Source organism: Bos javanicus, chromosome 19 (genome assembly GCF_032452875.1).
Source record: "Bos javanicus breed banteng chromosome 19, ARS-OSU_banteng_1.0, whole genome shotgun sequence".
Taxonomy (NCBI): Eukaryota; Metazoa; Chordata; class Mammalia; order Artiodactyla; family Bovidae; genus Bos; species Bos javanicus.
The window spans coordinates 11779174-11804649 of record NC_083886.1 but is presented as its reverse complement, the minus strand read 5'-3'; the positions used below and the strand labels follow the sequence as shown (position 1 = coordinate 11804649).

Sequence of the window (25476 nt, the reverse complement as noted above, 5' to 3'; positions counted from 1 at the left end):
TGTATTCGAGACAGCAAAAGAGACACAGATGTATAGAACAGTCTTTTGGACTCTGTGGGAGAGGGTGAGGGTGGGATGATTTGGGTGAATGGCATTGAAACATGTAACTTATCATATGTGAAATGAATCGCCAGTCCAGGTTCGATGCATGATACAGGGTGTTCGGGGCTGGTGCACTGGGATGACCCAGATGGATGGTAAGGGGAGGGAGATGGGAGGGAGGTTCAGGATGGGGAACACATGTACAACTGTGGTGGATTCATGTCAATGTATGGCAAAACCAATACAATATTGTAAAGTAAAAAAAAATTAATTTTTTAAAAAATAAATAAATAACAGCATTTCTTATATGTTCCTCATATCGATGAGTAATTTACAGAGCAAGAAAAATGAGCATTTTTTTCTTCTAATCTAAGTAGTTTAAATATCACTCTTCCAATATCATTTTCTTTAAAGGCTGTTCAAGAGTATTATCTCAGTCTAGGTGATGGTGTGTGTGTGCTAAGTTGCTTCGGCCGTGTCCTACCCTTTGTGATTCTGTGGACTGTAGCCCGCCAGGCTCCTCTGACCATGGGATTTTCCAGGCATGAATCCTGGAGTGGTTTGACACGCCCTCCTCCAGGGGATCTTCCCGACCCAGGGATCAAACTCACATCTCTGATGTCATCTGCATTGGAAGGCAGTTCTTTACCACTAAGGCCACTTGGGAAGCCCCTAGGTGGTGGCGATGAGATCACAAATTATGAAGAGGGGGAGTTTAATTGTCAAGATTGTAACCTGTGTCGGGAGATGACAAACCATTTTCATCTGGAAGGTCAGCCCCAGTGTGTCAGCTGTAGTGACCAGGAGTGCATCGAACAGCATTTTAAATCCCCACTCAGGGTCAACAGAAAGGAGAGCCACGATCAAGTAGTGATTTTTCCCAAGCTGGGCAGAAAGAGATGGTCCCGCTTCTGCCAGAAGCTACTACTCACTGGAGAGCTTGCAGGCCCTACCGTAGAACTCACGGAGGGAAGAATGGTATAAAAGTGAATATATATGTATAAGCTAAGAAAAGAAGCTCTTGGAGAGTAAAATGTAAAAAAGAGGAGCAATGAAGGGGTAGAAAAACCAACAAAAACCAGAGGGAAGAGGAGGATGGGACGAATCAGAAGATTAGGATTGATGTATGCTAGCTCTGCAGGGAAAGAATCCACCTGCAATGCAGGAGACCCCGGTTTGATTCCTGGGTCGGGAAGATCTGCTGGAGAAGTGATAGGCTACCCACTCGAGTATTCTTGGGCTTCCCTTGTGGCTCAGCTGGTAAAGTATCTGCCTGCAATGCGGGAGACCTGGGTTTGATCCCTGGGTTGGGAATCGAATGGGCTTCCCACTCCAGTATTCTGGCCTGGAGAATTCCATGGACTGTACAGCCCATGGGGTCACAAAGAGTCGGACATGACTGAGCGACTTTCACTTTCATATACGCTACGGAGCTTCCCAAGTGGCACTAGTGGTAAAGAATCCGCCTGCCATTGCAGGAGACATAAGAAACAGCAGATTAGATCCCTGGGTCAGGAAGATCCCCTGGAAGAGGGCATAGCAACCCACTGCAGTATTCCTGCCTGGAGGATCTCATGGACAGAGGAGCCTGCGGGGCTACAGTCCACAGAGTTGGACACGACTGAAGTGACTTGACACGCATACACACAAACTATCTATTTTACACATAGATAGTTAGTGGAAGCCTATGATAAAGCACAGGAAGCTCAACTCTTTGCTTTGTGAAAACCTAGAGGGGTGGGATGGGAGGGAGGTCCGAGAGGAAGGGGCCATAAGTATACATACAGCAGCGTCACTTCATTGTACAGTAAAGACTAATACAACATTGTAAAACAATTATACTCCAATTAAAAAAAAGAGAGAGAAAGGGTATAGTCATGATTTAGATGTGTAAAACAAGGAGAAAATCATAGGGATGTTCAAAGCTTTTTTATCGGTGTAGTAGTGGGCAGAAGAGTATATACACTCTTAGGTACTATTATTTTAAAGGTGTAATTTTATTTTAAATTATAAAAGTATTCCATGTTCACTGTAAGTTTTCAGAAAAAAACACAAAATTTTTTTCACCTGAAACTCCAGTCGTTCTGCAGGCATCAGTTTGGAAGAGGGGGTGAGACAGTGACGAAGCAGAGTGGTGACAGCAGCCTAAATCTCTTAAACATCTCCAGGCAAAGCTTGTCAGTCAAAGGCCACTGGAGGGACTCCCTCGGTGGCTCAGTGGTTGAGAATCCGCCTGCCCACTCAAGGTACACGGGTTCAGTCTCGGGTCCTGCAAGATCCCGCATGCCTCGGAGCCACCAAGCCCGTGTTTCACAACCATTGATTGCGCCCTCTAGAGCCCACCAGCTGCAACTACTGAACCCCATGTGTCTGCAACAAGAGAAGCCACCGCAATGAGAAGCCGGCGTGCTGCGACTAGAGAAGAGCCTGCACGCAGCAACTAAGACCCAATGCAAAAAAAAAAAAAAAAAAAGCCACTAGAAATACAACTGTTGTCAGATAACAGTTAGGTTTATAATCCTGCAGAAAGGGGGAATGCACACTCCAGGACCTGGGAGGATCAAGGTTAAGAATGAGTTAGGAGGGTCTCGTTAGCATCTGGACTTGGGCTGGTTGACTGACGGGGAGGCAAAGGCTTGTTCCAGATTGAGGTCTGTCCTGAGGAAGGGGCAATTCAATGATTGGGGATTTTAATTTTTACCTAGGAAGGCATAGTCACTCATGCAACTAGAAAAGGGAGGTGTTTGGACATTTTTGTGGTGCTTGGATGCCTTTATTTCTAGCTGTGTTTAGATATGATTATGGCATGGTATAGTTAATGCCTTGTTCCACCATCAGAATGACTGTCTGATAATTGTAAACTCTTGTAGAATTGTTCGTTTTCAATGGGGGAACACTACGGCCAGCTATCAGCATCCAGCTATCAGTTGTTAAAGCTTTTTTTTTTTTTTTCACTTTCTCCATCAATTGTTAATTTTGGATTCAGACTTGTGCTTGAGTTTCCTCATGGGGCTGTAGAAACCAAAGTGACAAAGTGTGACCAGAAACTATATGACAGACACACCCCTGTCTCTGTACAGTAATTGCCATGCAGCACTTTGAGAGTTCAGTTCAGTTCAGTCGCTCAGTGCGTCCGACTCTTTGCGACCCCATGGACTGCAGCACACCAGGCCTCCCTGTCCATCACCAACTCCCGAAGTTTACTCAAACTCATGTCCATCGAGTTGGTGATGCCATCCAACCACCTCATCCTCTGTCATCCCCTTCTCCTCCTGCCTTCAATCTTTACCAGCATCAGGGTCTTTTCAAATGAGTCAGTTCTTCGCATCAGGTGGCTAAAGTAATGGAGTTTCAGCTTCAGCATCAGTCCTTCCAATGAATATTCAGGACTGATCTCCTTTCGGATGGGCTGGTTGGATCTCCTTGCAGTCCAAGGGACTCTCACGAGTCTTCTCCAACACCACAGTTCAAAAGCATCAATTCTTTGGTGCTCAGCTTTCTTTAAAGTCCAACTCTCACATCCATACATGACTACTGGAAAAACCATAGCCTTGACTAGATGGACCTTTGTTGGCAAAGTGATGTCTCTGCTTTTTAATATGCTGTCTATGTTGGTCATAGCTTTTCTGCCAAGGAGCAAGCGTCTTTTAATTTCATGGCTGCAGTCACCATCTGCAGTGATTCTGGAGCCCAAAAAATAAAGCCAGCCACTGTTTCTACTGTTTCCCCATCTATTTGCCATGAAGTGATGGGACCGGATGCCATGATCTTAGAGCTGCTGCTTCAAAAAGGGAATTGGCCTCGAGTCAGTGTCTTCACCAGAGCGAGGGTGAAGAGTGGGAGGGAGCTGCTGCCCTCCAGTGGCTTCCCCAGAAATTACATCAGTGACTATAACACTTCCACCACCGCCCCCCACCCGACCCCGAGACCACCGCCCCCCACCCCACCCCGAGACCACCGCAGTTCATGCAGGGGTTTCCTGAGGACTTTCAGGAACGACCTCAGGCAGGGCAGAACAGGAGGAAGGAAGATCTGCCTGGGAGCAAGAAGCAGTAAAATTTCAGATACTATTATTAATGTGATCACATCAGTACTCTAAGCTTGGTGAAACCTCGAGAAACATGGATTATATGAACTGTAGGTTTTCAATGAGTAAATATTGCTTTTATAATCAAAGAAGGTAGATGTGTACAATAGAATAATAAGAATTTGAACATTTGTATCGGACTGAAAAACAACCATGCCACCTAGAAATGCAGAATAAAAGACAAAGGGATTAGAAAACTTTTTAATATCAAGGGTTATATAAACAAAGATTAAAATTTTACTTAAGTTGGAGAGGATTTGAGAAACTTTAACCCTGGTGCATTGCTGGTGGGAATGTAAAATGGTGCAGTTACTGTGGAAAATAGTAAGGCAGGTCCTCAAAAACTTAAACATAGAATTACCATATGATCCAGAAATTTCACTTGTAGGTACAAACCCAGAAGAATTGAAAGCAGGGACTCAAACAGATACTTGTATACCCACATTCACAGCAGTGTTATTCACAATAGCCAAAAAGTAGAAACAAGCCAAATGACTATCAACAAATAAATGGATAAACAAAGCGTGTATACAAGCAATGGAATATTATTCAACCTTAAGAAGGAATGAAATTCTGAGACAAGCTACAACATGGGTGAATTTTGAGGGCATTATGTTAAGTGGAAAACAGACACAAAGGAGAAATATTATCAGTTCAGTTCATTTCAGTCGCTCAGTCGTGTCCGACTCTCTGCAACCCTGTGAATCGCAGCATGCCAGGCCTCCCTGTCCATCACCAACTCCTGGAGTTCAATCAGACTCAAGTCCATCGAGTCGGTGATGCCATCCAGCCATCTCATCCTCTGTCGTCCCCTTCTCCTCCTGCCCCCAATCCTTCCCAGCATCAGAGTCTTTTCCAATGAGTCAACTCTTCACATGAGGTGGCCAAAGTACTGGAGTTTCAGCTTTAGCATCACTCCTTCCAAAGAACACCCAGGACTGATCTCCTTTAGAATAGACTGGTTGCATCTCCTTGCAGTATGGTTCCATTTATAAGAGATACCTAGAATAGACAAATTCATAGAGACAAAAGATGTTACAAGCTACTGGAGGAGAGGAGAATGGGGAGTTATTGTATAATGGGTATAGAGTTTCTATTTAGGGTGATGAAAAGTTCTGAAAATAGATACTGGTGATGGTTATACAACACTGTGAATGTACTTATTGCGAATGATTTTTTTTTTTTTTAGGCCACAGTGTGCAGCATGTGGGATCTTAGTTCCCCAACCAAGGATTAAACCCATGCCCCCTGCACTAAGAATACAGTCTTAACCACTGGACCATCAGGGAAGTCCCTTATCGCCACTGAATTGAACACTTAAAAACAGATGAAATGGTAACCTTTATGTCAAGCATAACTTACCACAATAAAAAACTTACATAAGTAAAATGAACTCATCATTTTATCTTTAAAGAAATATGAAACATTCCTTTTGTCTGCATTTTAAGTCATCTTTTTTGGACTTTCTTGAATTATTTTCATTACACAAAAATACATTTTAAGGGCATTGCTATTATATACTTTAAGGTTATAATTTCATGGCCTTAGGCATAAATTCTTTGGATTTTTCCTATGGCCAGATGAAATCAAATTGAAGGCTGGAGTTTTCCCACCCATCTTTTAGAGAAATAGCATCTTAAGGCTTTCCTTTTATTTCTTTATTTACCAGGTAGCTCTTGGTTTAGAGGATAAACTTAAAGTTACTGTAAATCAGCTATTCTCAACTAAATTAATAGTTTGGCTTGATTCGTGATTACTATATTCAACTTTGATTATAATTAGAGAAAGTAAAATGATTCTAAAAAGAACTCTAAATAAAAACATATTAAAAATCGGTTCCCAAAATAGCCCCAGAGTCGAAAGTACTATTTTACTGCTATTGAAGTTAGAAGTTTTTCAAACACAAGGAAAGCAGCGTATAGGGCAACCTGTGAAGCTTCAGAGTTCAGATGTGAAGATCTGAGTCCCACGTTACTCGGAACATGGTGAATGAGCAGTAAGCATGTGCTGAATGAGAGGATGATAAGTGCAGGTCACTTTCTCTCTCTGAACCTCAGTTTTCTCATCTGCATAAGAAAGTGTGTGTGTGCTCAGTTGTGTCTGACTCTTTGCAACCCCGTGGACTGCAGCCCACAGAATCCTCTGTCCATGGAATTTTCCAGGCAAAAATACTGGAGTGGGTTGCCATGTCCTACTCCAGGGGATCTTCCTGACCCAGGCATACGAACCCTTGTCTCTTGAGTTTCTCGAGTCTCTTGCATTGGCAGGTAGATTCTTTACCACTGCATCACCCGGGAAGCCTCAAAGAAGAAAGGAGTTGGATGAAATTGAGTGGGTCTCAGCCCTGGTCATTAGAATCACCTGGGGAGTTTTTAAAACTACAGATGCTACCAGCTTGCAAAGGAATGCCTTCTGGTACCTGCTACTATGGGGATGAACCTTGAAGACATGATGCTAAATGAACTAAGCCAGATACAAAAGGACAAATCTTGCAGGATTCCACCTGTGTGAGATACCTATCATAGTCCAATTCATAAAGACTGCAAGTAGGATGGTGATTACCAGGAACTGGGAGGAAGAGGGAACCGGGAGTTATTTTTTAACGGGTACAGAATTTCTGTTTGGGAAGCTGAAAAAGTTCTGGGGGGGTGGATGGTGGTGTTAGTTGCATAACAATGTGAGTATCATAATGATGCTGAACTGTACTCTTAAAAATTTTTTAAATGGTGAATTTCATATTTTGTACAATTTAACACACACACAGACACATAGACGCTCTCATATTGATGCTGTGCCCCACGTCAGACCAGTTGAGTTAGATGGGTGGGACTATGGGTATTTTTTTAAAACTCCTTAGGCAATTTTTTTTTTCTTTTGGCTTGTGAGCTCTTAGTTCCCAGACCAGGGACTGAATCAGGGTCTCAGGCAATGGAAACGCACTGTCCTAACCACTGGACCCCCAGGGAATTCCTTCTCAGCTAATTCTGAAGCACAGAGTTGAGAACCCTGGACCCAGATAATGTCTAAGATTCTGTTTTGCTTCAGTCATCCATGATTCTAAATAAGATGGTCCAACAAGAGAAAATGAAAACTGTCAATGTTTTGGCCCAATTTCATAACTGCAAATAACAACTTCCTTGGATGAATTCAGTTCAGTTCAGTTGTTCAGTCATGTCCGACTCTTTGCAACCCCATGAACCACAGCACACCAGGCCTCCCTGTCCATCACCAACTCCAGGAGTTTACCCAAACTCATGTCCATTGAGCTGGTGATGCCATCCAACCATCTCATCCTCTGTCGTCCCCTTCTCCTTCTGCCTTTAATCTTTCCCAACATGAGGGTCTTTTCAAATGAGTCAGCTCTTCGCATCAAGTGGACAAAATATTGGAGTTTCAGCTTCAACAGCAGTCCTTCCAATGAACACCCAGGACTGATCTCCTTTAGGATGGACTGGTTGGATCTCCTTGCAGTCCAAGGCACTCTCAAGAGTCTTCTCCAACACCACAGTTCAAAAGCATCAGTTCTTTAGCTCTCAGCTTTCTTCACAGTCCAACTCTCACATCCATAAATGACCACAGGAAAAACCATAGCCTTGACTAGATGGACCTTTGTTGGCAAAGTAATGTCTCTGCTTTTGAATATGCTATCTAGGTTGGTCATAACTTTCCTTCCAAGGAGTCTTTTAATTTCATGGCTGCAATCACGATCTGCAGTGATTTTGGAGCCCAGAAAAATAAAGTCAGTCACTGTTTCCACTGTTTCCCCATCTATTTCCCATGAAGTGATGGGACCAGAGGCCATGATCTTAATTTTCTGAATGTTGAGCTTTAAGCCAACTTTTTCACTCTCCACTTTCACTTTCATCAAGAGTCTCTTTAGTTCTTCTTCACTTTCTGCCATAAGGGTGGTATCATCTGCATATCTGAGGTTATTGATATTTCTCCTGGCAATCTTGATTCCAGGTTGTGCTTCCTCCAGCCCAGCATTTCACATGAGGTACTCTGCATACAAGTTAAATAAGCAGGGTGACAATATACAGCCTTGATGTACTCCTTTCCCAGTTTGGAACCAGTCTGTTGTTCCATGTCCAGTTCTAACTGTTGCTTCCTTACCTGTATACAGGTTTCTCAAGAGGCAGGTCAGGTGGTCTGATATTCCTATCTCTTGAAGAATTTTCCACAGTTTATTGTGATACACACAGTCAAAGGCTTTGGCATAGTCAATAAAGCAGAAATAGATGTTTTTCTGGAACTTTCTTGCTTTTTCCATGATCCAGAAGATGCTGGCAATTTAATCTCTGGTTCCTCTGCCTTTTCTAACACCAGCTTGAGCCTCTGGAAGTTCACGGTTCACATATTGCTGAAGCCTGGCTTGGAGAATTTTGAGCATTACTTTACTAGTGTGTGAGATGAGTGCAATTGTGCGGTAGTTTGAGCATTCTTTGGCATTGCCTTTCTTTGGGATTGGAATAAAAACTAATGTTTTCCAGTCCTGTGGCCACTGCTGAGTTTTCCAAATTTGCTGGCATATTGAGTGCAGCACTTTCACAGCATCATCTTTCAGGATTTGAAATAGCTCAACTGGAATTCCATCACCTCTACTAGCTTTCTTCATAGTGATACTTCCTAAGGCCCACTTGACTTCACATTCCAGGATGTCTGGCTCTAGGTAAGTGATCACACCATCATGATTATCTGGGTCGTGAAGATCTTTTTTGTACAGTTCTTCTGTGTATTCTTGCCACCTCTTCTTAATATCTTCTGCTTCTGTTAGGTCCATACCATTTCTGTCCTTTACTGAGCCCATCTTTGCATGAAATGTTCCCTTGGTATCTCTAATTTTCTTGAGGAGATCTCTAGTCTTTCCTATTCTATTGTTTTCCTCTATTTCTTTGCATTGATCACTGAGGAAGCCTTTATCTCTCCTTGCTATTCTTTGGAACTCTGTATTCAATTGGGTATATCTTTCCTTTTCGCTTCTCTTGAATCCAAATCACTAATGGACTTACAGGTTTTTTTCCCCTAAATATTTTTTTTTTCTGTTTAGTAATTTTACTTCTTTTCTTAAAATGAATTAACCTTTTCACAAAACTTCATTGGACAGCTGTGCAAGTCTCCACTCAAGATTTGGTCAGATAACAGTAGATTCTAATATAAATTATTCTTACAAAGAATGCGTATGTCTACATTCAGCACACTATCTCTTCGCCAAAGCCAGTCTTTTCTGAAGCCTGGCATTTTCATGCCACATGCCTTATGTTTCAGTTGTCACAGATATCCAAAGAAGTTTTAAACTCAAGGTCTTTTTAAAAACAGTATTTATTGAATAATTGTGCTTTTTTTTCCTAGAAAAATTTATTTTAAAGTAATAGATTTGTAACCATTAAAAGTAATGGAAAATTTTCCATAATGAATATTTGAAGTGACCCAATGAAAGAAAACAGCATGGGTTCTTTTTCTAGGAATCTAAATGTTTTATAAAAGAAATTTTGTTTTGAAGTATTTCATTGTCTTGATACAGTAACCACAGGATGTTGAGCCAGCCTAAATAATTAGGCCTAAACAAAAATTGAAATGGAAACTATTTGTAAATGTTTCCCATCTAAAATGAGAGAACGGACGCATGTGAAATACAAAATAACACTCTTTTGTTCTGGAGTTTTTATATATGTTACGTAAAAATCATCTAATGAGTTTTGAATGAAAATTGTTCTCAGCAAAACAAGTGTGAGTCAAAATTCTTTTTGGCAATCATTATTTTTTTTTTTGCTTTTCTTTCATTTAGCACTTCTGACTTGAAATGTCCTCTTTAAAACATATGTGACGTTATAAGTGATCAATGAGCTGTGTAACTTAAATGTGCCATTTACCAACCCTAGATCTGAAATTACTGCACTGATTTCACACTAACAGAGTTGTTGTTATCTGTTCTTTTAAACCACATCAGACACTGCCTTCTAAGTTGTTGAAACAAAGCATTTATTCTTCAGTTCAGTTCAGAGTAGTCAAAAGTCTTGATAATGATACGGTTTCAAGGATTAAACAGCATTCTCTGGGGCTTCCCTGGTGGTCCAGTGGTTAAAAAAAAAAAATCCATCTTCCAATGCAGGGGAGGTGGGTTTGATGCCTGGTCAGGAAACCAAGCGCCTGCATTCCATGTGGCAACTAAGCCCGAGCACTACACCGAAGACCCGGTGCAGCCAAAGCTTTTTAAAGTTATCAGTACCTTGTGAAGTCTAGTACCCGCCCATGAGCACTGATTTTCAAAGCACCAGAACTTCGGTCATCACCACCCCAAGATGTCCAATAGCAACACTTCAATACCAATACCATTCTGGGCATCTACTAAGGTGACGGCCAAATATTCTGGGCCCAAAGGTACTTCAGGTTATCACCTGCTGACTTTGTTTAACATGGAAAGAAGCACAAAATGGCAGGAGGCTGTGTTGTTGCCCAATCCAGAACAACAAAGGAAAACAAATATTAACCCTCGATAGTTGGCTTCTAGCCCAGGTCGCTTGAGCAATAAGCCAGAATAACTCCACGGCGACTGGTTATCCCACCTCCTCACTCAGCACATTTTTTCCCCTGCTAAAGGCCAATCTTGTTTAAAATATAATCTTTATCTACTTTAAACCTCCAAGATCCTTTAAGAGCTTCCTAGTTGACCTTGTAAGGTGAATGCTTGGATCACAATGAATTTGCAGTTTTTCCAAGTTTTGGCATCTGCTCTAGCCCATTATATGCCTTTTGTAAGATTCAGATCGGGTCAATCTAGGGAAAAGTAGGTCTAGAGGAAGTAGCCTCACCAAAACCTACCCATCTTGGGTCTACAATGTAATGGTACTTGAACTATAGAACCTACAGTAAGACAAAAAAAAAAAAAAAAAAAGCCTCAAAGCTATTACATTTTAAAGTTAAGCGTAATAATAAGACTCATCTCAGGGCTTCCCTAGCCATTCAGTGGTTAACAATCCACCTTGCAATGCAGATTGCAATGCAGAGGACACCAGTTCGCTCCCCGGCCCAGGAAGATTCCACATGCCGCAGGGCCACTAAGCCTGTGCCCCACAGCTACTGAAGCCTGTGCTCTAGAGCCCACGAGCCACAACTGCTGAGCCCACCAGTATGTCCGACTCTTTGCGATCCCATGGACTGTAGCCTGACAGGCTCCTCTGTCCATGGAATTCTCCAGGCAAGAATACTGGAGTGGGTTGCCATTCCCTCCAGGGGATCTTCCCGACCCAGGGATTGAACACGTGTCTCCTGCACTGAAGGCAGAGTCTTTACTGTCTGAGCCACCAGGGAAGCCCAAATATAATGTAAGTGCTAGGTAAATAGTTGAAGATGAGTGGAAAATTTAAAATGTAAGGACATGATAAATTTGAAGGTAAAAGGATAAAAGGAGCTATATTAAAAAAAAAAAAAAAAAAGACTGATCTTAGTGTATTATGACCCTTATTCCATCTTGTGCCTGTGTGCTCGGGTGCTTCAATCATGTTCGATTCTTTGTGACCCTATGGACCATAGCCTGCCAGGCGCCTCTGTCCATGGGGTTTCCCAGGCAAGATTATTAGAATGGGTTGCCATGCCCTCCTCCAGGGGATCTTCCCAACCCAAGGATCGAACCCATGCCTCCTGAGTATCCCGTATTGCAGGCAGATTCTTTACTCACTGAGCCACCTGGGAAGCCCTATTCCATCCCGAGACACATGCAAATGCTTTTTGTTGGAAATGCAACCTACCAGCAACATTTCCTGTTTTTGGGTTCCTCAAATAAATGAAACTTCCCATGTCAAATAAGTTATATATCTAAAATAAATTTGCATGTCTGATCCATGTGACCCCTTCAGATTTACAAAGCATTAACAGTACTAACTACGTAGTGGACATGGTTTGGGGTACATTCTCAAACATATTATCATCTGTCTCCTTTTATGAATAAGCAAACAAAAGCTTAGTGAGGTCAAATTCTTTGCCAAATTCTCAACATAATTCAAAATCTAATGCTACACCGTTACTTCCTCTACTGAAATTTAAATGCAAGCTATTTTTGTACAAAGAGGAATAGAGAAATAAAATGCAAGTTTTTCTTGTTTTTCACAAATTTCCATTCAGGAAATACTTATTGAGAAATATTTGTTGAGCACTTACCATATACTGGGCACTATTAGGCAACTAGGAATGTAGTAGTGAACAAAACAAAATGTTGCAGAGGTTACATCTAAATGGGAGGAGATGGAAAATAAACAAAGGTCACTTGATAGTATGTAAGTAGCGGTTAAGTGCTAACAGCTCCGCATTGCTCAATCCAGTCATAAATTTCCTGCCCTCATTTCCAAAACGTGCAAACAGCACATTTTGTACCTTTAACACAACTGGTCACTTTAACTGATCACAACTGATCCTCCTTAAAGCATTTTCTTCCCTATGCACAAAAGCAGCTGCCACAATAGCTATTCCTCCTCAGTCTTCATTACTGGTTCCTTCTCATGTCCCTGAGCTCTGAACATGGGAGTGTCCCACGACTCAGCCCTCATAAATCTTCTCTGTTTATACTCAGATTTCATTCAGTTTCACAGCTTTAATTACCATCCATCATTGATGACTTGTTTATCTCTCTCCTAGGTCTCTATCCTGAACACCTTTGGTGGCAAACCTTAGATAACTCAAGCACCTCAGACTTAATAAAAATGGACTGCAATCTTATTCCAAACTTTCAGTTGCTCAGGTATAAACATTAGAGTCATCCTCGACTTGTCTCTTTTTTCCTCCCCATGTCTAATTCATGAGCAAACCCTGTCTGCTCTACATTCAAAATACACCCCATGTCTGTCCACGTCTCCATTTCCCCTGGACTCCTTTCCCTCAATCACCAGCACCTAATCTGGATTACTGCAGTCTCCTAACAGGATTACCTCCTTCTTCCTTTGCCCTCTCCATTCAACAACCAAATTAATTATTTTTTAATAACAATATCTTAAACTATTTATTTTTATTTATTTATTTGTCTTAGTTGCAGCCTGGCACGTGGGATCTTCGATCTTTGCTGAGCATGGACACTCTTAGCTGTGCGGCACGTGGGATGTAGTTTGCCGACCAGGGATAGGACCCAGGCCCCCGGCCTTGGTAGTGCAGAATTGTAGCCACTGGCCCACCAGGGAAGTCTCCAGATTAATTCTTTGGACCTATGTCGGCCCACGTCATTCCTTTTCTTAAAACCCTCCAACAGATTCCCATCACACATGATGGAGAACCACAAAGCTGCTTTTCTGACCACCTCCTTGCTCACCACACTCCCAGCACTGGCCTCATTGCTCTGCAAGCAAATGCCTCCTCAGGGCCTTTGAACTTGTTGTTTCCTCTTCCTGAGATGAAGAGGTTTTCTTTCTTTTTTTTTTTCTGGCTGCACTATGCAACTTGCAGGATCTTAGTTCCCTGACCAGGGACTGAACCTCCGTCCTAAACAATGAACTGTCAGGGAATTCCCTAGTTGAAGAGCCTCAAACATGACTGAATGCTCAGCTGAGTCTGTTATGTCACAGCCAGGACCCTGGGATATGACCCCTGGGACCCTGACTAGTGGGATGAGAGGATCTGGTGCACCCCCCTGACTATTCTGACCACCTTGACCGACCTCTCTGAACACTCAGAGATGACAGAGGGGCTCCCCTCTCCACTTAGAGCGAGCACTCCTGGGGGCAAAAAGATACCATAGTAGCCTCAGCCTCACAAGAAAACAGGGATCTTGTTCAGCAGCTGCCTCACCTCCTCTCCTGGCTGCAAAGTCCACAACTATGTTGAGTTCAGCATAATTCTGCTGGATCTGAGAAGACAGAAAATGAACTCTCCCTGCAACAGAGCTGCAAGAAAAAGCCAGCATGTTCCAGTAGGAGCCAGAGTATTCCTGGGACAGGATACACTAAAGAAAAAAATTTCTTGAAATCCTATATGGCTACTCTCCAAGCATATGGGATTTATACCCCTGACAAGGGGGCTTTCCCGGTGGCTCAGACAGTAAAAAATCTGCTTGCAATACGGTAGACCCAGGTTTGATCCCTAGGATGGGAAGACCCCCTGGAGAAGGGAATGAATGGCAACCCACTCCAATATTCTTGCCGGGAGAATTCCATAGACAGAGGAGCCTGGTGAACTACAGTTCATGGGGTTGCAAAGAGTTGGACACGACTGAGCGACTAACACACACACAAGGGCCCTAGGAGTAGGGGAGAACTCTCTGCTGGGGTGGCTCTTCAAGGCATGTCTACTCTTAGTGAAGTCAAAGTGTCTGCGTTGCCCTGCCAGATGGTAGAAGAAGGAATACAGAAGCTGAGGGAGGCAGGCACGTTGGAATAGATATTTTAAGTGAGCCTGAAAGACCCACCAAGGGATTATGTTCTACACATAGGCCCAGAGTACACTGCATTTGCCAAAGCTGTCAGGATTATGCTAGAGAGAGGGACACCAGCATCATTGAGATATTCAGGGGCGTCAAAGGCTGCCAAGAGGCAAGACTGTCACACGCTTGGCTTACTTACAGAAACAAGGTTGGGGGCAGCACTTAACCACCAGGATTGAAGGGGTCAAAAATTACTGTAATGACCAGCAAAGTGGAATGGCAGACCAGGGGCCTTAGCCCAAAGAGAGTTGTGGAAATCTTGGTGAATAGGATAGGAAAATGCTCCTCCAGCCCACTCAGGGATGCCCCCTGCTCCCCCAAAAATTATCACATCTCACGGGGCAAAATACATGGATAGCTAAAGTGGATATTACTCAATACATATAATCAAAAGAAAGCAAGACTGAAGAAGCAGGAGGCTAAGATCAGTCACCCTAACAAAACGTCATGAATGGAGAACAAACAAGAGCTTCATATGGGACTTTGCTGGTGGTCCAGTGGTTAAGAACCCACTTGCCAATGCAGAGGAAGGACATGGGTTTGATCCCTGGTCCAGGAAGGTTCCACATGCCATGGGGCAACTAAGCCCATGCACCTCCACAAGACAAGCCACCCCAGTGAGAAGCCCAAGCGCCATAACTAGAGATGAGCCTGCTTGCCCAAACTAAAGAAAGCCCACGAGCAGCAAAGAAGACCCAGCGTAGTCAAAATTTAAAAAAAAAAAAAAAAGGCTCTGATTAGTAGTAGGAGGAGAAGAGCTGTTTGTTGCTACAAAATAGGGGCAAGGAAGAATATGTATGGAGCTCAGGTGACCCACTTGGGTGCTTTATGGTACTCCTTTGCCCGACTAAGAATGTATATGGACAAGTAGAGCACCCTCAGCCTGAGAAAGGTATGATTATCAGTGAGTCAGACCCCTCAGAAATGAGGGTTATGTTTCACCACCAGAGAAGACACGGAGACAAATGGAGATGATGGCTGGGGGCAAGGAAAATTAGAATGGATGGTGAAGAGGGGAGAGCCTGAGAACCAGCTGTGGCCCCAAGACCAACTGCAGGGCTGAGGACTATAGTTTATCCCACTAACATCCCCTTCTAAGTTTCCCTACAAGAAGAAAGGTGTGCCAGAACCCTGGAGGGGCCGTTGCCCAGATGTGAAAGAAGGGGATCTGCATGGTCCATGGGGGTGGGCTCTGGCAGTCAGGAAGATGAACCACTTGGATCGCTCATCAAGAAAGAACTTCCATCCATCCAGCTTCTGGGTGAATGACTGACTTGACCGCCTCCAGCTGCAGCCTCGGTTTTTGAGCTGCGGCCACACTCTTACTGAACAGCCCCTTGGACAATAATTGAACACGGTTGTTTGACTAGGGCCTGACCTCTTGGTACCCAACCTGAATCCCCTCTAATTGGCAATCTTTGCTCTGGAGCCTCTTGCTGAGTGGGTCAAAACTTTGTCAGACCTGCATTATGTTCTGAGTCACTCCTTGTTCCATCCTGTTTTCTCCTCACTTTTCTTTGACAAGCTTCAGGTTCAAATCATGGTCCAAAGGGCTTTGCTTATCTTATCCTGCTTCCTCCCCATTTTTTAATTTCACAGGCATTTTTCCCGAATCAACGCTTTGCACTGTTAGCTTCTTAGAAGACTGACACAGATGGTTGTGAGAGATGACTTCCTCCCTGTGTGATTTTGGGCAAATAACTTAAACTCTCTAAGCTTCAGTTTTCTCACTATGAAATGGGGCTATTATTATCTCTCTCATTGGATTGTTGTGGGGGGGGCTTAAATATATAAAATATTTAAGAGTTTTATGAGAATTAAATGAGAGAATGCATACAAAATGTTTAGCAGACAACCTTGCACCTTTGGTAAATGCTTCCTCTTAGGCTAATGAAAAGCTAAGGCAGACTATGAATGGGAACTCTTTAGTTTTCCTCCATCCTGGGGGAATATATTCATTTGCTTCTTGCTTGGAGAATCCCAGGGACGGGGGAGCCTGGTGGGCTGCCGTCTATGGGGTCGCACAGAGTCGGACACGACTGAAGCGACTTAGCAGCAGCAGCAGCAGCAGAGAGGACTGTTACTGTTATTTCCCATACCATTAACATCTTCACCTATGCTAAGCCAAAAAGGTTTTAAAAAAAGCAGAGCCCAGGGCTTCCCTAGTGACCCAGTGGTTAGGAGTCCACCTGCCAGTGCAGCGGACACGAGTTCAATCCCTAGTCTGGGAAGACCCCACATGCCGCAAAGCAACTAAACCCGTGTGCCACAGCTACTGAGCCTGTGCTCTAGACCATAAGCTGCAACTTCTGAAGCCTGCACGCCCTAGAGCCGGGCTCGGCAACAACAGAAACCCCCACAATGAGAGAGTAGCCCGCTCACAGCAGCTAGAAACCCTGTTCACAGAAAAGAAGACCCAGTGCAGCTAAAAAGAAATAAATAAAACAAAAATAAAGCTCAGTTCAGTTCAGTTCAGTTCGGTCGCTCAATCGTGTCCGACTCTTTGCGACCCCATGAATCACAGAGAGTAGTACTCTCTCATTGCGCACCAATGAGAGAGTAGCTTGCTCGCAGCAGCTAGAAAGCCTGCTCACAGAAAAGAAGACCCAGTGCAGCTAAAAAGAAATAAATAAAACAAAAATAAAGCTCAGTTCAGTTCAGTTCAGTCGCTCAGTCCTGTCCAACTCTTTAAGACCCCATGAATCACAGCACGCCAGGCCTCCCTGTCCATCACCAACTTCTGGAGTTCACTCAAACACATGTCCATCATAGAGTCGGTGATACCATCCAGCCATCTCATCCTCTGTCGTCCCCTTCTCTTGCCCCCAGTCCCTCCCAGCATCAGTCTTTTCCAATGAGTCAACTCTTTGCATGAGGTGGCCAAGGTATTGGAGTTTCAGCTTCAGCATCATTCCTTCCAATGAACACCCAGGACTGATCTCCTTTAAGATGGACTGGTTGGATCTCCTTGCAGTCCAAGGCACTCTCAAGAGTCTTCTCCAACACCACAGTTGAAAAGCATCAATTCTTCGGCACTCAGCCTTCTTCACAGTCCAACTCTCACATCCATACATGACCACTGGAAAAACCATAGCCTTGACTAGACAGACCTTTGTTGGCAAAGTAATATCTTTGCTTTTTAATATGCTGTCTAGGTTGGTCAGAACTTTCCTTCCAAGGAGTAAGCGCCTTTTAATTTCATGGCTGCAATCACGATCTGCAGTGATTTTGGAGCCCAAAAAAATAAAGCCTGACACTGTTTCCACTGTTTCCCCATCTATTTCCCTTGAAGTGATGGGACCAGATGCCATGATCTTAGTTTTCTGAATGTTGAGCTTTAAGCCAACTTTTTCACTCTGTAATGGAGACATATATATCCCACGAACAAGTAATGGTAATGGTTTCTAGAAATGAGATTTTGTATTGATACGATCATGACCATCAAAAGTGAGACGGAAACTGAATTGTGATCATGTAACCAAATGCAAATCTACCTGTTAGAACATGAGGAACACGATACATTTTCCATATCTAAAAACTCTATTACAAGGGTGGGTAATTTATCCTCCTGCAATGAGTTCAGATGTAGCATTCACAGGTCCATTACTGTGATATATTTCAGTTTTCAATAACATGTGGTTTCCTTTTTAAATCAAAACTTTACATTTGACCTCATTCTCATGTATAAACATGTGTACATCTATTTGGGCTAAAGTTTTCACAAAAGTAGGAAGAAGAATACCATTAGAAAGGTTCAGTTCAGTTCAGTTCAGTTCAGTCGCTCAGTCGTGTCCGACTCTTTGCAACCCCATGAATCGCAGCATGCCAGGCCTCCCTGTTCATCACCAACTCCCAGAGTTCACTCAGACTCACGTCCATCGAGTCAGTGATGCCATCCAGCCATCTCATCCTCTGTCATCCCCTTCTCCTCCTGCCCTCAATCCCTCCCAGCATCAGAGTCTTTTCCAGTGAGTCAACTCTTCGCATGAGGTGGCCAAAGTACTGGAGTTTCAGCTTTAGCATCATTCCCTCCAAAGAAATCCCAGGGCTGATCTCCTTCAGAATGGACTGGTTGGATCTCCTTGCAGTCCAAGGCACTCTCAAGAGTCTTCTCCAACACCACAGTTCAAAAGCATCAATTCTTTGGCACTCAGCCTTCTTCATAGTCCAACTCTCACATCCATACATGACCACAGGAAAAACCATAGCCTTGACTAGATGGACCTTTGTTGGCAAAGTAATGTCTCTGCTTTTGAATATGCTATCTAGGTTGGTCATAACTTTCCTTCCAAGGAGTAAGCGTCTTTTAATTTCATGGCTGCAGTCACCATCTGCAGTGATTTTGGAGCCCAGAAAAATAAAGTCTGACACTGTTTCCACTGTTTCCTCATCTATTTCCCATGAAGTGATGGGACCAGAGGCCATGATCTTAGTTTTCTGAATGTTGAGCTTTAAGCCAACTTTTTCACTCTCCACTTTCACTTTCATCAAGAGGCTTTTGAGTTCCTCTTCACTTTCTGCCATAAGGGTGGTGTCATCTGCATATCTGAGGTTATTGATATTTCTCCCGGCAATCTTGATTCCAGCTTGTGCTTCTTCCAGTCCAGCGCTTCTCATGATGTACTCTGCATATAAGTTAAATAAGCAGGGTGACAATATACAACCTTGATGTACTCCTTTTCCTATTTGGAACCAGTCTGTTGTTCCATGTCCAGTTCTAACTGTTGCTTCCTGACCTGCATATAGGTTTCTCAAGAGGCAGGTCAGGTGGTCTGGTATTCCCATCTCTTCAAGAATTTTCCACAGTTTATTGTGATCCACACAGTCAAAGTCTTTGGCATAGTCAATAAAGCAGAAATAGATGTTTTTCTGGAACTCTCTTGCTTTTTCCATGATTCAGTGGATGTTGGCAATTTGATCTCTGGTTCCTCTGCCTTTTCTAAAACCAGCTTGAACATCTGGAAGTTCACGGTTCACATATTGCTAAAGCCTGGCTTGGAGAATTTTGAGCATTACTTTACTAGCGTGTGAGATGAGTACAACTGTGTGGTAGTTTGAGCATTCTTTGGCGTTGCCTTTCTTTGGGATTGGAATAAAAACTAATGTTTTCCAGTCCTGTGGCCACTGCTGAGTTTTCCAAATTTGCTGGCATATTGAGTGCAGCACTTTCACAGCATCATCTTTTAGGATTTGAAATAGCTCAACTGGAATTCCATCACCTCCACTAGCTTTGTTTGTAGTGATGCTTTCTAAGGCCCACTTGACTTTACATTCCAGGATGTCTGGCTCTAGGTCAGTGATCATATCATCGTGATTATCTGGGTCATGAAGATCTTTTTTGTACAGTTCTTCTGTGTATTCTTGCCACCTCTTCTTAATATCTTCTGCTTCTGTTAGGTCCATACCATTTCTGTCCTTTATCGAGCCCATCTTTGCATGAAATGTTCCCTTGGTATCTCTGATTTTCTTGAAGAGATCCCTAGTCTTTCCCATTCTGTTGTTTTCCTCTATTTCTTTGCATTGATCACTGAGGAAGGCTTTCTTATCTCTTCTTGCTATTCTTTGGAACTGCATTCAGATGCTTATATCTTTCCTTTTCTCCTTTGCTTTTCACTTCTCTTCTTTTTACAGCTATTTGTAAGGCCTCCCCAGACAGCCATTTTGCTTTTTTGCATTTCTTTTCCATGGGGATGGTCTTGATCCCTGTCTCCTGTACAATGTCATGAACCTCATTCCATAGTTCATCAGGCACTCTATCTATCAGATCTAGTCCCTTAAATCTATTTCTCACTTCTACTGTATAATCATAAGGGATTTGATTTAGGTCATACCTGAATGGTCTAGTGGTTTTCCCTACATTCTTCAATTTAAGTCTGAATTTGGTAATAAGGTGTTCATGATGTGAGCCACAGTCAGCTCCCGGTCTTGTTTTTGTTGACTGTATAAAGCTTCTCCATCTTTGGCTGCAAAGAAATTAATCCATCTGATTTCGGTGTTGACCATCTAGTGATGTCCATGTATAGAGTCTTCTCTTGTGTTGGTGGAAGAGGGTGTTTGCTATGACCAGTGCATTTTCTTGGCAAAACTCTATTAGTCTTTGCCCTGCTTCATTCCGTATTCCAAGGCCAAATTTGCCTGTTACTCCAGGTGTTTCTTGACTTCCTACTTTTGCATTCCAGTCCCCTATAATGAAAAGGACATATTTTTTGGGTGTCAGTTCTAAAAGGTCTTGTAGGTCTTCATAGAACCGTTCAACTTCAGCTTCTTCAGTGTTACTGGTTGGGGCATAGACTTGGATTACTGTGATATTGAATGGTTTGCCTTGGAAACAAACAGAGATCATTCTGTCATTTATGAGATTGCATCCAAGTACTGCATTTCGGACTCTTTTGTTGACCATAATGTCCACTCCATTTCTTCTGAGGGATTCCTGCCCACAGTAGTAGATATAATGGTCACCTGAGTTAAATTCACTCCATTCCAGTCCATTTGAGTTCGCTGATTCCTAGAATGTCGACATTCACTCTTGCCATTTCTTGTTTGGCCACTTCCAATTTGCCTTGATTCATGGACCTGACACTCCAGGTTCCTATGCAATATTGCTCTTTACAGCATCGGACCTTGCTTCTATCACCAGTCACATTCACAGCTGGGTATTCTTTTTGCTGTGGCTCCATCCCTTCATTCTTTCTGGAGTTATTTCTCCACTGATCTCCAGTAGCATATTGGGCACCTACTGACCTGGGGAGTTTCTCTTTCAGTATCCTATCATTTTGCCTTTTCATACTGTTCATAGGGTTCTCAAGGCAAGAAGACTGAAGTGGTTTGCCATTCCCTTCTCCAGTGGACTACATTCTGTCAGATCTCTCCACCATGACCCGCCTGTCTTGGGTTAGAAAATTCTAACTCAGAAAAAAAAATTGACCAGCCCAGTGCCTATAACTGTCTATGATTGAGGTCTCTTCTGACTTTGTCACAGCTGAACTAAATTTATGGCACAGGGCATTTATTAAAGTGCTTATTACTTCCTCTGATGAGTCTTTCAGCTAGTGGAATTTTAAAAGACATGTAACCTGAAGGATTTGCTTAATTATATTCTGTGTTTGATTTTAATGGAGAAACCAGTCATTACACTGCAGTAAGCCATGAGATAGAAATAACCATCCTTTAGAGGAAAGCTGGCACCCTTTTATGTTTAACTTGGTAATTTTCTGACAGCCATGCCACTTTCTGCCTCTGTTGCTTTTTCAATTAATTTTGAAGAAATTTCTTTACTATTGGTGGAGAGCGTGAGGATGAAAACTTCTCACCTCATGGGAACATCTAGATACTTTATTTAGCCTTTCCACCAAGAACTCACCCCCACCCCCCAACTCAGATGAATGAATTCACAAATTGGAATGTACATGCTTTTTTTGAAAAAAATTTTTTAAAAAACCTCTCCAATTTAGTCAATTGGAATGAAAATGATTGCTCTCCCTGTTTCTTAATACCTGCTCAGACGCTTGGCTGTGTCCAACTCTTTGTGACCCCATGGACTATTTCCCACCAGGCTCCTCTGTCCGTGGGATTTCTTAATATATCACCCTAAACTTCTGTTACAACCAGTGTTCTAACAATCTCCTTGATGATCAGTTGAATATAAAATCATAAAGACACACCTGATCCAAAAGAACAGTTAAACACATTGCCCTCCACATCTTCTACTTTAAAAAGACATTAAAGCTTAACATTATATACAGAGCTGACAGATTCCATACCTAGTTATCAGTTGCTATTTCACAAAAGTAAAGCCACTGGCATGGCATATAACATTTCTTCTTGTTCCACTGCAACTGCCTGCAACTGTTGAGAAGCTTTTCCTATCCCTATATTTGCTTCCAGCACTGCACACGTTTTCTTCTCAGGCTTAAAAAAAATGTCAAGTTCCTGATCTTTTGTTAAAGATTCATTGCCAAAGATGGTTTCACAGCAGGAGCCTTCCTAGGGAAAGAGTTGGCTCACATTCCTGCTAAGAATGTAACCTGGAATGATGGAAAAATAATTATAATCAATGTCACAGAGCATATGGGTTTCTACCCAGACGGCTGCCAAATAGGACCTGCACTAATCTTTTCCATCCACTATCAGTCGGTTGACTCTAGCACATAAATTCCTCATATTTGGGTAAATGAAAGCCCAAAGCTCACACATATTTCTCCTATATCTGAGAGGTTTCAGAAAGAAACCAGTAAATGCCTTGCATTTCTTAAGCTTAGTTTCCATAAAACTACAGTTATTGTGTTTGGTGTCTCTAAACATAGAACTGCTTTATTTCTACTTCATCCTCCATCTTGGGTGATCCATGAGGTCAGTCCACAGTCAGTGAAAGAACTGGGGAGAAATATATACAGTCACATTTTAAAAGCATTGTACTTGGGAGTGGGATGAATTGGGAGATCGGGATTGACACATACACATTATTGATACTATGTATATGGGCTTCGCTGGGGGGCTCAGATGGTAAAGAATCTGCCTGCAATGCAGGAGACAGGGGTTAGATCCCTGGATTGGGACGATCCCCTGGAGAAGGGAGTGGCTACCCATTCCAGTGGGTCCTGGAAAATTCCATGGACAGAGGAACCTGATAAGGTACATACAGTCCATGGGGTCGCAAAGAGTTGGACAACTGAGCGACCAACACTTTCACTTTCATCTACAGTAGATAACTAATGAGAACCTACTATTCCCTTGTAGCTCAATCGGGAAAGAATCTGCCTGCAATGCTGGAGACCAGGATTCGATTCCTGGGTAGGGAAGATCCCCTGGAGAAGGAAATGGCAACCCACTCAGGTATTCGTGCCTGGAGAATCCCATGGACAGAGGAGCCAGGCAGGCTGCAGTCCATGGGGTCACAAGAGTTGGACACAACTGAGCGACTAAACCACCACCACCACTACGTAACTCAGGGAACCCTCCTCAGTGGTCTGTGGTGACCTAAATGGGGTGGGGAATCCGAAAAAAGAGGAGATGTAGGTATTGCTGATTCACTTTGCTGTATAGTAAACACTAACACTGTAAAGCAACTATTGTCCAATAAAAATTAATTAAAAAAATAAAGCATTGTACATGATGATGTGTGTTTCAGCTGGATACACCCCAACAGTATGTGTCGTTTCTAAAAGGGAGCTAATGCTGAGCTGATTAAATAGAAGCAGAAGCACCTGGTGCGTATCATTATGGAATAAGGTCCTGGATGATTTAATTAAGATCTTTACTGTTATTTTTCCACTGAGCTTATATTTCACTCTACCATCCACCCTGCTTTGCTTCTCTCAGGATATGTGCCAGGTGGTATGCAGTTCTTTTAGGAGAGAATTTTTTTTTTTCGTCTATGGAAACTCAGAACACAAAGAAATCAGAGGCAGATTTTAATTTTCCTTACAAGCTTCTGTGTTTCAAACATTGGAAGTCTTAGAACAATTTGACTCTTTCCTACACAGTGGAGAGAGAAAATCCAGCCTCTTAAACTAGCACTTTTTTATTTTCTAAGCATAAATAAATAAACATAATAAGTATATTGTATGCTTTCTTGTTACACAAAGCAGAGTAGACAAAAGGGGGACATTCCAGTTAAATATTGGTAGCTTTTGTTTCCAATATTTAGGACATTTTAAGCAAAGAGAAAAATGAATTGAAAATGAGGTTGCTGTTTGCTATTACGATGCTCCATTCACAGATCGAGCACTTAATTACAATAAATCCGGCAGCCTCTTCTCTGTCCTAAGGCCCCTCCGCTCCTATTGAGACATTCAATACAACTGTCTCACACTCTAAAATGATTTCTAGAGAGGAGTTTATATTAATATTGTGAGTCCCCCCAGTCACACAACTCAGCTCTAGGTCTGACTGCTACAGTTATAAAGAAATGACTTTTTCCCCCCACGCAGCGCTGTCATCTTTCAGGAAGACTTACATCTCACTTCTTATTTTTCCCTTTTCCCCCAGCATACATTTGTAAAACCTTACCAGAACTCCAAGCTGGCCCATATCCTTGAAATCGGCTGGGTCCAAGTATTAGTCAGCCATAAAAAAGAATGAAATCCTGCCATTTGCAGAAACATGGATGGGCCTAGAGAAGTAAAGGTGAAGTGAGTCAGACAGAGACAAATACCATAGGATATCACTTATACGCGGAATCTAAAATATGGTACAAATGAACACGTCTGTGAAACGGAAACACACTCCCAGACACAGAGAACACACGGTTGCCAAGGGAGAGACAGGGAGGGAAGGACTGCGAGTCTGGGATTAGCAGATGCAAACTATTGTGTATGGGATGGGAAAACAAGGTCCGGCTATACAGCTCAAGGAACTAAACTTAACACCCCGTGACAGACCATAATGAAAAAGAACATATATATATACGTATATACATCAGAGCCACTTTTCTGCAGAGGTTAACATTGTAAATCAATTACGCTTCAATAAAATTTTTTAAAAGTCAGCTGGTTGCAATTCTGTATTTGTAGAGTCAAATGAGTCAGGAATGGACATTCTCACACAACAACTGTTCGGAGCAGGATGGAAACTAGAACTCAGAGACTTACAGCGTTTTGCCTCAGGAAAAGGTCTAGCTCTATTTTCTCTGTAATTGGTTTGAAAGAACCTAGAAATCAAATTTGCCAACTACTAGTCTCATATATTTTATGAGGATACCATGTATAGCATCGAAATGCTTCATAATTTGATTTATGGTTAGCCAGATAAGATTATAAGAGTTTGATTTTACTGAGTAGGCTGTGCTCTGCTTATTAATAATAAAAACATCTCACCCACTCGTCCACTCTAAAGGCAGGCTTCAGCGCCCTAGTGAATTGTGTTCCCAAGTTCATTAGTTGGTTGTTTAGAAATCCAAATGGTTTTTTTTTTCCTCAGGCCTAATAGTGTAAGTGGTAATTAAATTCCA

The 25476-nt window shown here is 42.5% G+C and overlaps 1 long non-coding RNA gene across 1 annotated transcript in view; it reads right to left on the bottom strand.

The window, feature by feature from the left end:
* Positions 1–4073: 4073 nt before the first annotated feature.
* LOC133231703 (uncharacterized) overlaps positions 4074–25476 on the bottom strand; it is a 95970-nt gene continuing 74567 nt past the window's right edge. Inside the window, exons 5-7 of the long non-coding RNA XR_009731205.1 lie at positions 24537–24639; positions 12284–12353; positions 4074–5131 (exon numbers count right to left, since the gene is read on the bottom strand). This is a non-coding gene — a long non-coding RNA (uncharacterized LOC133231703). The remainder of the gene's footprint in view (positions 5132–12283; positions 12354–24536; positions 24640–25476) is intronic.